Raw genomic sequence first — 16,155 nt, 5'->3', positions numbered from 1 at the left:
ATACCCTTTCATCAAGGGTATTTGGTTAAAAAGGATAGTAAAAAAAAAAAAAAAAAAAAAAATTCTGTACTCACTATTCCAGAAGAACATTTCTCATTGAAAAGAGTTTAAACATATGACTAATAACATTTTACATGAACTCCAAGAAGTATTTGCTTCTCTATCAGTTATAAATAATATTCCTTTGTAAGACATTGAGGCGAGAATGAAACCCTTGAAATAACAATAAAGAAACTGGGCTGTGTCACATTCAGGCACCATGCCACCTGCTGCAAATCGTCTCCAACAACTGCACTTACAGAAATTATTCCAGGTACTGCCAAGAAAAGCAATGTTAGCCACTACAGAAAATACCAAATAGAAGATGAAGAGCTGCAATAGGCTGTCCATTACAGAAAACTGTGTACCCTTACAGGGTGAAAACACTTTAATGGAACTAAACAGAAAACAAAATAATATAAAAAAATAACACACAGCAGCCACAAGCAAATGGGTGCATGTGTCATCTGAGACTGGGCAGAGACTCAGACAGTTAACCGCATGTTTCTATATGCCTAACCCCACGTTGCCAACAGTCATGATTCTTATTAGCCTCACAATATGTTATTTTCTTACAGACACAGCTTCTGGAGAACCCCTAGGTGGAGAGATTCCCAGTTTCCATTTGAAAGCAGTTTCAACTCCTTTTGGCTGAGGATGAGTTTGAAAAATGCGAATAATATTGTCCTAAGGCTATAAATCAAAACCAAAATTTATTTTGTCAAATCAATTTGATTACTTAAGACTTGTCTCAAAAGTGCTGAGGGACCCAGCTCCTGACTTTTGAATACCTGGGCTTTATTTAGCAGCATCTCCAATTGCTTCTATAATGCTTGTGACAGTGCAGCATCTTAAGTTTCCATAAACATGGGACTCTGTACAGAAAAGCATTCACTCATACAGCAAAATCCTTGTTTAAATTAACTGTGCACTAACATCCACAACTATGCCTCAGTCCCACACTAATTCCCAAGGGTAAAATCATACAGAATCAGGACCGGCACTAGCCCACTGGTTCTAAAAAGAACTGTATTATTGGATTGCTTGTGGATCCTCAACAAACTTTTAAATACTGTAAACTAGTTAGGTTCACTCCTGCCCCTTCCTCCAAACTCCAGGGAGTTCCAGGGACTCTGAAGCTAGAGACCCTCTAAATCCAGTCTAAATGTCTTTCACTGGGTTTCCATCTGTTTGTTCTCGTGCCAGTGTTGTTGGTTACTTATTTTTCTTAATTTGTTGGTTACTAAACCAACCAAGTAATTGTTGGTTACTTATTTTTCTTAACAGAAGTTTTCCACATCTACTCAGCTTCCTCAAGACAGGCTCTCAGTTTCATTGATTATCTGTAAAAGTGTTCTCTACCTATTCCAGTTTTAAGTCATCTTTTTGTATATGGTGACCAGAAACTGGACAGTCTTGATTCCAGACTTGCGTCTTAGCAGTGTCTTATAAAAACAGGAATTTAAATAGAGAAAGCATTGTTATATGACTAGCCAGATGAATGCTGGGATCTACAACACATTTGCCTTTTTATATCTACACCATATTGGTTGCTCAATCCTGCATGAGAAACTAATATGCCAAGGCTTTGCTTTCATCAGTTGCAAATGACAGAAAAATTTATCAGCCCCCAATGCACAACTGTGCACTTAGTATTATTACATTACATCCTTTTTCTATTACTCCTCAAGGTCATCCAGTTCTTCCTGTATGTGAGCTCCCTCCTCCTTTGTACTGAGAGTGGCTTCGAACCTTTGTTCACTGGCAGATTTCATTAAAATTCTTTTAATAACCACAAACTTCTTAAGCTTAACCCTCACTGGGCTACATAGCATCACGGGTTATCTGCTTTGTGAAAGTCCCTTCACAGTTTCCCTTATGCTTTCATTTTCCATTTCTCTCTTGACTGTCAACTTTTATTTACTTGTTTATTTTTAAATGATGAGCTATTTTCATATACTATTTTATCCACAATGGAGGAGTTTTTCCTCTTCAGAGGCATTTTTGCTCTCTCTTGCAAAGCTGCAGGTGGCATTTCTTGTTTTAAATATTTGCATATTAGAATCACAAAATGTTTTAAACCGATGTATCAATTACATTGCTTTCACTTGCACAGATAATTCAGAGACAGAGCACTGCTCTGAAGATGATACAGTCAAGCCAAACAATTGGGTATTTATAGATACATATATAAAATTAGTTCTAAAAATGAAAGGAGGCATATTTAGGACATGTCACAGTATTCAATAAGAACATTCATTAGGAATCTAAATTGAGTCAGAATGATGTTAAAGCAATTCCAAATAGTAAAAAAAAAAAAAAAAAACCAACAAAAAACCCCAAAACAACACCCACAAAAGTTACAGGACACTACTCATAAGGGTTTTAAAGAAATTTGCTCATAAGTAATTCCTCACCAAGACTTCTCTTTTTCCTCAAAGGGATCTATCCAAATGTCTCCCTGCTTTATTAGTTTCTCTGCTAAAGGAGCAGTTGCAGCATCAATTTAGTTGCTTAAGCAGAGTCAGACAGTCAGACGTCGATTGCCAAGTATATTGTACCTTCAAACTCATCCACAACCCTGTTCTAGAAGTATCACAACTACATCTACTCACTTTTGCTTTTCTTAATTTCTCAAGTCATGCTATAAATTTAGGTGCAGATTCCGAGCAGCAGCACCAGGAGTTTCTGCACTTAACAGCTAGGCTATGCACATTCATTATTAAAATAATTTAAGGCATACGTGGATTTCTCTAAAGTAAAAGAAATAATTTAGAAGTTTGCAAGAATTCTTTCTTCTTAAAGTCCCTGTTAAATCTGGATACTGAAAGAGGAACTTCTCCTCCTTTGCTTGCCTGAAATATAGCCTGTGATCATGGTTCACAAAATGCAATCAACAGCATGAGGTCCCACAAGTTTGTTTTGCACAGGATTTGTGTGTGGTTTGGCCTCAGGTTCTCAACAAACTTATACTCTCCAATGTTCAGGAATTCATATGATTCTTATTAAAACACAGGCAACAATATTTCACAACCTCAATAGTTTTTCTTTAAAAACAATGTATAATGTGGCATTAGTAGAGTATTTGACAGTCTCAGTAGTTATACTGCTCTTGCAACTTCCAAAGTAAGTGTGGACTGCTTCTGTACATCAGGGATTCCAGGCTGAAAACTGCATCTGCTGCGGCAGCAGCAGAATACAGTTTCTAAATAGCTGTCCCACTAACCTAGTTACATGCCCAAAAGCAAGCAGAAGTTTGATCCAAACACCGCTGGTAACACTGCCCTGCCATCTGGATTAAAGCTACGGGATATACTGAGATTTTGTGATTGAAACGCATGCAAATCCACTTGTATACCTGCCAGCTAGGTGCTTGGCGTTCATTTTGCTTCTCTTTCTCTACCTCCAGGAGAATTTCCTTCCCTGGACTTTTACGTAAAAGGTCCATTCTACAGTCACATCCTTCTCTCCTACTCTCATTTCTACTTTCCCCTACCTGCCTTCTATAACACAATGCATCTTGTACACCTATTCCCTCCATCTCTCTACAGTACCTAAGAAACAACATGGCAGGGAATCAGGTGCACTTCAGAAGGTGTGCGTTGACTGAAAAGATGCTTGCAAACATGAGCCTGGGTGCCTAAGGCTGGTGGATTCCTGTGCAGCTGAGCCAACAAAACAGCTGGTTGCTGGGGCAAGAGTCAGTTCCCAACTCCCTGACCTCCTCTCTGCACCATTATGAATGAGTCCAGCAAGCACAAAGGTGGACACCAAAAGCAGTCGGAGTGAGGATGGGAAGAGAGAGGGAACACGACCTGCGACCTCATTTAACTGTGAACTATATCCCCTTACTCAGCCTCATGGAACCGTGCCCTAAGACTGCAGGCATGAGGCAGCATGGCCCTGCAAGGAAGCAGCAACATCACCTCTCCATTCATTTCTGCAGTGTCCCCCTCCCATGTACTGGCAAAGCTCCCTGCATGGCTGTATAATTAATTCACCCACTTCAGCCATCTTCTTTTTCAGACAGTTCAATTTTCCAAGCTGGTTCACTAAATGTCTGTACTGTGTCTGTGCCATGCAAGGAAAAATGGGCATTGCAGTGGCAGGAGGCTCAGTGCAGAGTGGGACTTTGCCCTTAGCAATGCCAGCTATAAATTTTCACATTACTTAGGAGGCAGTTGGTGTTTTCAATACCTGTTCAGAGCATCCGCTTTATGCCAAAGCTTGGTCCTGCAAGAGGACCAATAATCTTTCTCCCTGACAAAAGAATAAATGTAGATTCAAGCAATGACTGCAAGTTACAATTGTGCAACCAGTCATCTTCACTGGGCAAGAAAAACTTGACCTTACCTTAATGCTCTCTTCCTTTGGAGCAATCGTGAAGGTTTAAATCTGACTGAGTTTTCTTTGTCAAAATCTGTGAAATGAAAAAAAACCACATCACAGTGAAGATGCTTTAATAAATGGGGAACTTTCAGGAAACCAGGTTATAGTCTCCAATCATAGTCCTTTTCTACTGGAAAAGACTGTACAAAGGCCTTCACTCCAGTCAAAGGAGCATAAGCTGGCATGTCCAAGATGGTGATAAACCAAAGCCTTACAAAAATGAGTACAGACAGTAAACATATCAAAAGCATCAACATTTTATGGAACTGCCATATTCTAATGCCAGTATTCATAGTGTAGAACTGCAGCCTGGGGCTATCATTTAAACTCCTTGACTCAGTTTCCCAGCTTATAAAATGGGCAGTAGACATGTTTATGAAGCACTCTGCAAATGAGAAATGCTGCAAGCAGCAAGAGCCTTTTTGGCTGCAGCCTAGCAATACTATAAAAACTGCATATTCACTGCAGAACTCGGAGATGCCCAGCTGAGGATCGGTTGCAATAACAGTATTATACCATCCAAGACAGAAATATTTCTGAAGGTTGTCTACTGTTTGGAAGCTCCCATAGCCTTAGAACACACTTACTTTCAGAGAGAAACACTTGTTTACACTGAGAGCAAAACTGTGTCAGATGCAGCCTTATATTCAAAAAGTATGTATTACAAAGTCACTACGTTCCCAAACCTTTGTGAACCATAACAAGCAACGGGCAATCTCCTCTCTCTCTCCCTGGATTTAACTTTTTCATTTCTGCAGTCAAGAGCATCATCAGAGGGTCTAAACAACGACCAGTGGCAAGGTGGACCAGTGCTCCAAGTACCGGCTCCCTCCATTCAAGAATGAGGATGCTATTAAGAGACCTTAAAGAACTGCTAGCCAGGAAGCAGGGGAGCACCTGATCTGTGACTGCTGTTGAAAAAACACATGAAGCTACTAATAATTTACTCCCAATGAGAAAATTGCCTTCTATCCCCATCCGTATTAAGTCAACTACCCCAAGACCCTAAATTAATAAACAATTGGTCACTGATGCAGTGTTCATTTTATTTTTCAAAGACAGACCTGAATATTACACAACTTGGACTTCAGAACGATTCAAAAGCAGCAACATCCCTTTTACTCTACCTCAGAACAGAGATTTAACTATTTCAAAGAGCAGCTAACTGGCAAAAAAATATTTTTTGCTTATAAAAAATAGTTTAAAATCTAGGTAGGATGTTTCTTATTTTTGCAGAAAGGGTTTAATGAAACTTATTATAGCTGACAACATGGGTCTTAATTTAGAGAATGTAAGATTTGTCTACGCCTTTCAAAACTTTTCACTCTCCTCCTCCTCCTCTCTTCCACGTCTTTCCGGCACCTCTCCAGGTAAGCAGATTAAAAAAAAAAAAAAATTAAAAGAAAAAAAGACCATTTTAACAGCTTGATAAAGAGGCTTAAAATGTGCAAAAAGGCATTTTTTAGGCATCTGCTACAAGTCACTGCAGATTTAAAGCAGCTTTGCTAATAGCATTTTTCAACTTTAACAGGCAACTTTTTCCTGTTTTTGTTAACATTCATTTTCTCTTTCCAAGTAAATGGAAAATAAAGCATGCAGATTACACAGAAACATCTTGTTAGACTGAAACAGAGTATTGTAAGAAAAACAGTATGATTGGTATATAAATAATTATATTTTACACTACAACATTAAAAAGAATACTCCATGCCATAAGTATCCTCTAAAAAGGCCAGATTTACATTACTGTGAGAAGAGTATGCAGTAATTTAAAAAGCCCAGCTCTGTATCAGCTTAGCTAATCAGAACCAGGCATATCTTAAATTTATAGCCGTTCTAACAGGATATAACCCGTCCTATAGTTTTTGGCACTAAAACAGCTGTCCACCATGAAAACCACAAGTAGACCACAGAGAAATTCTCCATACCCTAGCCAAAACTGGAGAGGGGATATGAGAAGGGAAGAAAGTAGCTTTCATTGCTTCACTGGGAGAAGGGAGGGAGAAGGGCTGCTAAGAGGAGGCACACAAGCTGGTCTGACTCTTGCTACCCTTTAAACACATTCAGTAACATTCATACATACCACATCTATAATGCCTCAAAAAACATCTTAAAACTTTGCTGTATTTCACAGGGGCAAGCTCCTCTCTTCCCCCATCCCCCCCCGGCCCCCAAACAGAGAAAACCCAACCAGACAATTATATTCTGTTACACAGTTTTGCTATTTTATGTATTTCCTCCTGTTCAAATTAAACCACACGTGGGAGGATTAAAGTCCAATAAAACTTACTTACTACAATATGGAAGTCTTAAAATTAAATACAAACACAGGAGAAAAAGTAAAACACCTCTGCTTCAAAAGAAAATAAATATGGCCACAAAAGGAATATCAGTTTAACACAGTCTTAATTCAATGGTTAATTTAAAGAAAAAACCCACCCTCACAGTACCTGATACACAGAAGGAAAATCTTTGCAATAGCATTTTGTTCCTTCTTTCACTGAAGAATTCTAAACGTGCTCATAACCCCATTAAAACAGTTTTAAATATTTGTATTTAAAATTAAGAGTATATTTACTGAAGTGGAAATCAAACTTGCTCACAAGTTTAACCATTTGTTCAGTCTAGTCCTCCTCCCTCTTAGACACAAACTACCGGATAAAACCACTATCCATAATTTAATACATAGGAAATTAAAAATGCTGAATTTAAAAAAAAAAAAAAAGTAGATGCAACCTTCCAGTGTTACTTAGTATATTTAAAGGCCCTAAGTCGGTGGCAAGCTAAGCTAATTAAAAGATCCATCTAATCGGATCTTTTCAAAGTGTCCTTTAGGAAATAATGAAATAGCCTAGGTGTCTAACTGCATACTGATTGCTAAAGTAGCTAATGTAGCTGCAGAAGATCCAGTCAAACAATATTTACACATGCATACATATATATGAGAGAGATTAAACACACACAAATGAACTGCATTTTCTTCTATCTACTTGGAACTCTTACCTTGCTCCTCAGAGTATTTAACATTTCCCAAATAGCTGGAGATCCAAGGATTTCTGAACATGGTTGCACAAACAAAGGGTTCGGCAAAGAGAAACTACAATAGTAGCTAATTCTCAACCAGCCACAGCCCTAGGCCTGTCTTAGCAATATCGTGTAGAGATTTTTCATAGCACAGGACTGGAGCTGTCAGGCTATCACGTCCCAGGGAGTACAGTAAATGCATAGCAATAGGCTGCAAGCTGGAGCAGCTCAAGCCAGTAATCAGATTACAAACAGAAATTAGGCACATGAATGCTAAAACAGATTGGGCAATGGTGATTGGGAGATTTATAATATTACCACTTCAAAGATCCAGCCAAATCACACATTATATTCCTGCAAAATGATTGCAGAACCCCTAAATCCTCATATTAAAGAGGAAAAAAAAAAAGAAAAAACTCTCCAAGAACAGGAATAATTCCCTTCATATCTCTAATCAGGATAAACTGCAATGCTTGCTTAAGAAAAACAGCATCCAGGCTGCCAAAAAAATGGACTCTGTTAATCATATCATTATGCTAAACGTTTTGCCTAACTATTAGTTGAACATTTAAAACAGACAAGATTTATGGATAACATATGAGCAAAATTACTGGTGGGGGTGGGGATTTAAGAACAGACACCACAGCTCCAAATATTTTAATTTGAGACAGAAGGTGTAAAATTGCACAAAAGTACTGTCTAGCTACCATATTTTTTTATTAAACAGATTTGATGGATTTTGGATTGAAGAGTCAGAACCCTTTATAGTTCATTTGAAAGTCTGGAAGTATTTGTTCGAAATGGTGCAATAACCTTGGCTCAGTCTTCCACACTGAACTACCTGATCGTCTAACACACACACACACACACAAAGAAGCATTACATATGTGACTGAAACAGGTCCATGCACCTAACCCCATCCAACCAAAGGCAGTAACTGTCTACTAGCTTCCCTCCAACAGACTTCTTCCCTTCAAAAAGATTTCAACTAGTATCCGTAGAAAACTCACCACAAGGCTGAGGTTGTCAGGACCATAAAAAGGTAGCCTAGAAACACAAGACTGAAGTTCTTGACTTTTTTTACCTATTTTTATGATACATGGTACAACAGGACCCTGATCCATGCTGGGAACCTCTATGTACAGGGAAAAGATAAGCAATGATGCTGTGAAAGAGACTGCTTAACCACAAGTGAAAAATATAATCTATCAAAAACCTAATAATTTCTGCTGGCTCACCAGGAAGTTGTATTTAGCCTGTCTAGGTCATCAAAACACTGTTTTTCATGCTAACAAGTTCTTGCAATGGGTAGAGGAATATGCGCTCCATCTTGTCTAATGCCTCTGCTATTTGTATTCTTTTATTTATTTTTAAACATTAATAACGTTGGAGTTGCCTTAAACTGAAGCACATTTTATTAGCTGATCTTTCAACACTCCAGAGCTCCCTGGAACAAGAGTCACCCAACACAAGGAACATGGCATTGAAGCCTCTGAGTCACCAAGTAACATCCTCTGTTCAGAAATATTTGATGGTACGTACCACGTTTTTTCCTTTGCCTGATAACCTTACTGGCTCTCACGTTTAATTCTAACTACTTCACAGCACTACCCATAGAACACAAACTGAACAATGCTGTGCTCTCTTGACTGGCTGTGAAGGCCTATATCTACTCGAGCCTAGTACATACAAAAGCAGTAACAAAAAATGTAACCTGTCGACACTGGTCCAAACTTACCATTAACCTGAAAATCTGCTTTATGGCCTAGACATACGTGCAGGTGTGCTTAAAACACAAAAACAAGACAGTGCAGAAATACAAAGAAGCTGCTGGTAACAGCTAATGGGGACATTCTAGACCAGTATCTGTGTAGATATATCAATAAAAGAAATGCCCAGTTCTGAAAAGGTCCCTTCTTTCCAAACCCTGCTTGTGTGAAAATGGCTTACTTGATCTTGTGAAGAGAGGTATTATTACCTGGAGCATATTTAAGCACCTGTAACTCATCTGGTACACAGTAAGGGAACTGTTTCTCATAAAGTGCAGATAAATAACATTCATTTGACAGATCTTGTGGCTGCAGTCTTTAGCTAGGTTGAAGGAGAAGTTAGACTTGACAGCTGAGCTGATGCAATAGCTCACGGCTGCCAAGAAAGACAGTCCTACTCACTTCTCTCTGTGAGACCCCTGCTAGGTCCTGCTCCCCTAGTGACCCAGTCAGATGACTAAACTGGTAGTAAATATTCCCTTTTATTTTTGCTGGGTATGCTTTTCAGGAGGTGCCAGAACAAAGGAAAAGGCACAGGATCTTATGATCAGGAAAGGGATCAACACTTCTGGCTAACAAAGGAGATGAGCTCAGCTCAATTGTCATCCTGCATCTGGCAATGTCCCGTATGAAAGAGAGGAGGGGTGTGTTTGTATTTGTGGAGGGTGTGGTCAGGCTCCCACATTCCTCTGCTGTACATCATCTCCAACATTTTGTCCTCAGCATCCTCCTGGTGAACGAGGCGCAGAAGGTAAAGCACATAGAGCTTCAGAAAGACAGAAAAACTTTAGAGTGCCTTTCACAAATGTATATATTTTAAATGGGTTCTTGCTCGTGCTGTTCAAATTCTACTTACAGAACACAGTAAGAAGCCAGTTTCTCCAACAGCTCTGGCTACCACCTGGGAAGAAATACTTGTGATAGGCTTTGGTACAATTAGGATTCCTTTCCCTACTATTTATGACTGGCAGGCCAAGAAAACAAGGACCATCTCATGGAACCAAAGAGAATTATTATAGAGGAAAGTAAAATACCCAATAAAAGCAACATCTGTATCTAGGTCTTCACAAAAAAACCTACCCGTACTCTAGAGTTTGGCTTCAAGCTCTCTTCATGTTAGGTTGAAAGGTGATCACTAGTCACTGCTCTGTGCATGGCATCTATGAATTCACGTTAATGTCACTGCTGTTAATACTGAAACTGTACTACTGTGTAGAATCTGAGACCCCAGAGTTCAGCATCACTTCAAGACGAAGGGTATGTGCCAACACTGCTTCCAATATTAAAACTCTTAAAGCCATGAGATGCTGCAGCTTTAGGGTATTACACCAATGCTATGCATTTCACACAGATCGTTGGGAAGATAAAACTGCAGGTAACTGACAACTTCCCTCCCTGCTTTCCATCAAAAAGGGATCACCTATTGCAAGACAGGTCTCTGTGCTGACCCTTAACCAGCTTTGGCAGTGGAGGAGAAGACACCTTGGTAAAAACAGTAAGTCAGCAGGGACAAGCAATGGTATAAAGAAAAGAAGTCTTAGATTTAGCTTTTTGCTCCTTGTTTGGAAACAGCAGGTTTAAGAGCAAGTCCTTCCCAGAAGGAAAGAAATCCATCTCCAAATACTTGATGAGGAAAGGAGGAAGAGTATTTTGTCCTTCAAAGAGATCCAGCCTCCAGGACCTACAAGTATGCTCAGCCAAACTATGTTATCAAGACTGTGTTACAAATCAGTAGTAACGTTCTTGTCCTTCTCTGCCATCATTAATTCTTGAGCATTAGCAGCCTCCAACATAAGCAAACAGAGAACAACAGTTCAGCCATTAGAAATGGGGGCAGCCCAGCTGGAAGTTAAGTTTGCAGTCATCTGGGCAAAGAGCTAGAGGTTAAGCATGCATACATTTCAAATCTGAGACTGCTCGTGAAAGACCAGCTGGCAGCTAAATGTTGTTCTGAAGCTTCCCACAGGAAGAGAAGGAAAATATCTTCCTTTTGTCTGGCAAAACTAATCACTGTAATCAAAGCTGGAGTTTAAGTAGCTTGCAGAACTGTTCCCAACTTACAGGGCTGCCAACCCCAAAGCACTGAAGAGTTATGAATCAGGTCCCACCAAGATCAAGTCTTTTTTCTTTCTGAATTATGATTGCTTATGAATTTATATTTAGAAGTGTTCCTCTGTGATAAAAACTAGATACTTTGTTGTGACTTGCAGTTATCATAAAAACAAAAATCAAAGAAGCTCATGACAGCTGTTTGAAGAAAGCCTAAAAATAAATAAAAAAAAAAAATCAAGAATGCAGAGGAAAGAAAACCCACAGTGACTGCAAAGAAACTTTCAGCAAATATACTAGTTAGGTAAACAGGAGTCTGAGCAGCACGGAAAACTGAGATGACCTGTATAAACAAGATGATGAAATCATATTTTCATCCACACTTCATGGGTAGAGGTCTAAAGGAGCTCATGAATTTTATTCCACTGCTGCTCTTCTGGACGAGGAGAGCACCCTTGGAATAGCAAGTCAAAGTGAGCTCTGCCAAGATCTGAGATGCTGTGGATGACCGCAGGAATGAAGGTCAGAAGAGAGGGCTAAACCAGACCGCTCTCTTCCATCACTCCATCTGACCTCCCCTCCCAGGCTCCAGGCTACTCACCCACCCCAAGCCACTCTGTCAGTTTTTGGCATGTAGGCATATGTTTCCGAAGGTAAGTGGCAAGGCACTAGAAGAGCCTCCCTTTTCTTATTTCTCCTTCCTCCCACTCTCCAGCAATTTCTGCCACGGTATTCAAGAAATAATTCAGCCCAAAGCTAAAGGAAAGGTCAAAAATCTAACAGAAGATTACTTCAGTAGTATAATCACTTAACAGAAAGTTATCGTCTCAAGTCACCTTCAAGCATCCTAGCTTGCAAACACATTATGTATTCTGGGTTGGCAATGCCAGTCAGTTTTGTCTTCTCTATCCAAACTCCATGTATGTGGGCAAGTATTCTTATTTCCTAAATGGAGGCCATTCGCATGGACTTTTAAACTAGGATAAAGTTTCCTGACATGGTATCATCCCTCCAGTGGAAAGCAAATGTAATCCTTTTCACTTTGCTTTTTTTCCCTACTCCCACTGTGCAACAGTGTTCAAATAACGATGCCGGCAAGAAGATTTCTGTTTGGCTAGTGATCATGTTTTGGACAAGTCTTCAGATAAACTTCAGCACTGCGTTGCCTGCGTGGTGTACTTTAAAACAGGTCATATGCAAAGAGATCAAAAAAGCTGAGTAGTAAGTCTTATAAAGAGGACTAAGTTTTTTAGTACAAGATGACGGATGTGTTAAAAGAATAGGGATGGTCTTTTTGTACTGGCTATTTACTCACATGCTCTGGGAAAAGGGAGAACAACAGGTATTTTTCCACACACACTAAAAAAAAGAAACCTTCCAGTCTCCGGATTACTATTTCAGATTTGAACAAATCTTGCTCAAGTCATTAATTTTAGCAATGAATGGCTCCTAAAAGGAGAATTTGGTACCTTTCAATCTTGCAACACATTTTCAGAATAAGGAACATGAAGGTAATGTCCCCTGACATTCCTATATCTTGTATCACTGTTCACAAAACTATATGGCAAGACCGTAGCATAATTAAAAGATCTTCAAGGTTTTCCTCTTTAGGAGTAGGATCAGTCTAGACTAGCTCCTCAGAGGAAGTTCAAAGGCCACACACCCCTCTCACATATGGTAATCAGATATACCAGTGAGGCACATTATCCGAATTGAGTCAGACCTATTCGTCTGTGGGCCTGAAACAGTAACAGAAGATGTCAGGCGTGCACAGGGCCAGGGTTAAGCACGGACTGAGCAACTGGCTGGAAACGAGGATAAGGCAGGAACTCATCTCCCAGCAGTATGTACAATTTAAATGATTAAACAGCCCAAGAACTTTGAGACAACATGGGTTTTTACCTAGCAAAACAGTATCTGAGAGCATTTCACACCACAGCTCACTGTAAAGCAGCTGCAGTTCAGGTTGTAAAGGCACAGGGTTAGCCACGGCTCTGTGGACATCCTTCACTGAAGTCATGACACAAGCAGCAGCTTCTCCTTTACTACTGCAGTGAAGAAGAGCTTTGCTGCTGCAATGACCGAGGGCTTAAACCACTGTTGGGAGAGACTGTCTGCAAAACTCCAGTCCTCCAAAGAAGCAGCCAGGGTTTCTAGGGCGGGTTTCCTCATCTTCTGACACTTCTAGTCTCTTCAGTCTCTGGAAGACTTTGCCAGAGTGCAATACAACCAGCACAAGGCTGCCTCCTTGCCTGGAGTGGCAAGTGGCCTCATGCAGTTAAGCGACGCAAAAAGCCCAGCCACACTACTGAGTTTTCTCCTGGCTGCTCTTGAACACCTCTGCACTGCTATCTCAGCACGTGTGTAAAAGCCCAATAAGGGAGCAGAGAGAGGCACGCATAGCACAAGGAAGAATTTATAACAAAGTTCTTCGGCTCTTCGCAATAGTCATCTAAGGAAAACATCAATTTTGTTTACCACTGTGATGTGACATTTCACAGGCCACATCATATCCCTGCATACTTACCTTGAAATATAACTGTCATTTTCAAGCCTCAGGCAGACAGCAACTTTGCAGACAACAAATCCATGACCCCAGCTCTCATCCTGTTTATAGCATGTTGCAATGCTTTCTCAGAAAATTAAATATTTAGTAAAAGAAATAAAGAAGCAGCATGTGCTTTATTCAAGAGCTGATGGTCAAGGTAGGACAGCTCAACTACAAGTACTGTCACTGAAAATAATGTCACTGTGACAAAGCACGTGTACCAGGCTTAATTTGCATCCAGCATGGCTAAGCAAAAATTCATGAGGAAAGAAAATCTGGTTAGCACACTGATGCTGCAGTTCTGGAGCCTGTTCTCTAGAGAGCAGGTTTAAATTCATAGCAGCCACAGCTTTTTCTCTTTATTGCCCTCATACACTCCCAAGGCCCCTGCAAAAATCACAAACATGCCTGGTGCTCAGGAGGGTACCAATCACTAATAGCAAGTTAATCACAAGTCGGGTCTGAAGAGGTTTCCCAGAGCTGCCCAGGAAAGCTTGCCTGTACTGTACTTGTCTAAATCTACGGGGATTTTACTAAAGGAAAAACACAGAGTTTCGGGGTTTTTTTGGTTTGGTCGGTTGGTGGTTTTTGTTTGTTTGGTTTTTTTAAAGCCTTCTTCCATGTGAAAGTCAGTTTTTATGAGGTGGATATGAAGCAATCTAGTCAAGTCCTGGTCTGCACACAGGCAGTGGGTGCCAATATTCCCCTTCTCCTGGGAGCAGGATCATTGCTTTAGCCAGTAACAGTCAGTCTTCCAATAAAGGGCTTAAAACTGCACAAGAAGAAAGAAGAAACAAGTCCTGAAGTCATACCAAGAAAAAAAAAATTAATTCCTCTTAGTTCAGGTGTGTCTCTGAAAGCAAGCAGCACAAGGAATGAAAACACACTTCTTAGCAAAGGCCACTGCAAAGCGTTCCAGTATATGGAAGGACAGCGTGAACTGGCGCCCTAAGGTTATAACCAAGCACATGAAAAATACATCAGGAAAGAGAACTACAGTTATTAACATTTACACAAAAGGATTTTATTTTTTAAAGCCATCTCTAGTATAATTCTTGATATTTGCCAAGCAGAATTCAGTCTCTCTTACAGCTGGGCTCAGACAGCAGCAGTTCCCTGGCAGCATGCTGTCAGCACCGCAGTACTGGGTCGTATCTCCTGGGGTCTGGGCTGGATCCGTTCTGGGCTGCGCACTCTCCACCACCATCCAGCATGTTCTGTCCCCAGACACCGCCGCCGCAGCTTGCCTAATAAGGCCACACGCAAGTTGACTGGCTGGCTTATAGGTCACCCAGTGTTTACCTTGCAAGCCAGCAGCGCAGCAGCGGCTGGAGCCTACCTACCCCTTTGGCAAGTGGAGGGGGCTCGGCCAGCCCTTCTCAACAGCTGTGCCACCGCTCTGCCATCCCTGTGCTTGCAGAGCCACAGGAATCTCAGCAGATCAGCGCTGGTCAGGAGCTCTCGCTGCTCCTACGTGAGAGGTTAAGCTCAGCCAGCAGCTTACAGTGTGGGAGACATACTTCAGTTTTACCACAGGCAGCATGAAAATGCAGCGAGTTCAGGTACAGTTTTCACCATAGCACATTTTAGGACCACTAGACTGAAAAAATAATCAGATTTCTCACTGCATGAATTGCTTGAAAGTAGGCCAGCAGCACGGGTATAAACAGCCACCTTCCCAGCTCCAAGACAGCAGACAGGTACTTGTCAAACACCAGATCCAAGTGAACTAGATGAAAGCAAGGTACAGATACTCATTTGAACACTACTATTTAATTATTTAACACTCTTGATCAGTTATGGTGAGATTCACTGCAATTCAGACAGATGGCTTCAAGAGTAATGATTTACTCTCCCCAAAATAGCTATCTGGCAAAAAAACCCTGCTTCTGCTGCTTGCTGCCTCTCTTGTGATTCAGACTAGTTTTTCCTTTATACCTCTCCCAAGGTAATTTCAAGATGCTAGATTTGGACACCATCCGATCCTCTTTCCCAGCACAGAGTCTGCAAGGAAAGCCACGAGACCACTCTGTGGTTAGAGCCAGCAGACAGAGGAGAGCAGCACGGGTCACCCCCTCCCGCAGTGCAGCGCTGCTGTGAGTCCCCTCCAAGGGGCCGTTCAGAGTGGCTTTTTCCCTACAGGTCAGTACAGACAGTGCATTTCCATCCTTCATTCCCCACATGTCTGGCACTGAACAGTAAAATACCAGGACAGTTCAGATGTTATTGTACCCTGATATTTCTAAAATTGGTATCCAATTTTCTAAGCACTTTGCTGCCTTGAATGAAGCATCCCCAGCGAGCGTGCTGCCGGAGGGCTGGCAGAGACTGTCCCCA

Source organism: Gymnogyps californianus, chromosome 2 (assembly GCF_018139145.2).
Source record: "Gymnogyps californianus isolate 813 chromosome 2, ASM1813914v2, whole genome shotgun sequence".
Taxonomy (NCBI): Eukaryota; Metazoa; Chordata; class Aves; order Accipitriformes; family Cathartidae; genus Gymnogyps; species Gymnogyps californianus.
The sequence above is the reverse complement of the archived record's forward strand: the minus strand, read 5'-3'. Positions refer to the sequence as shown.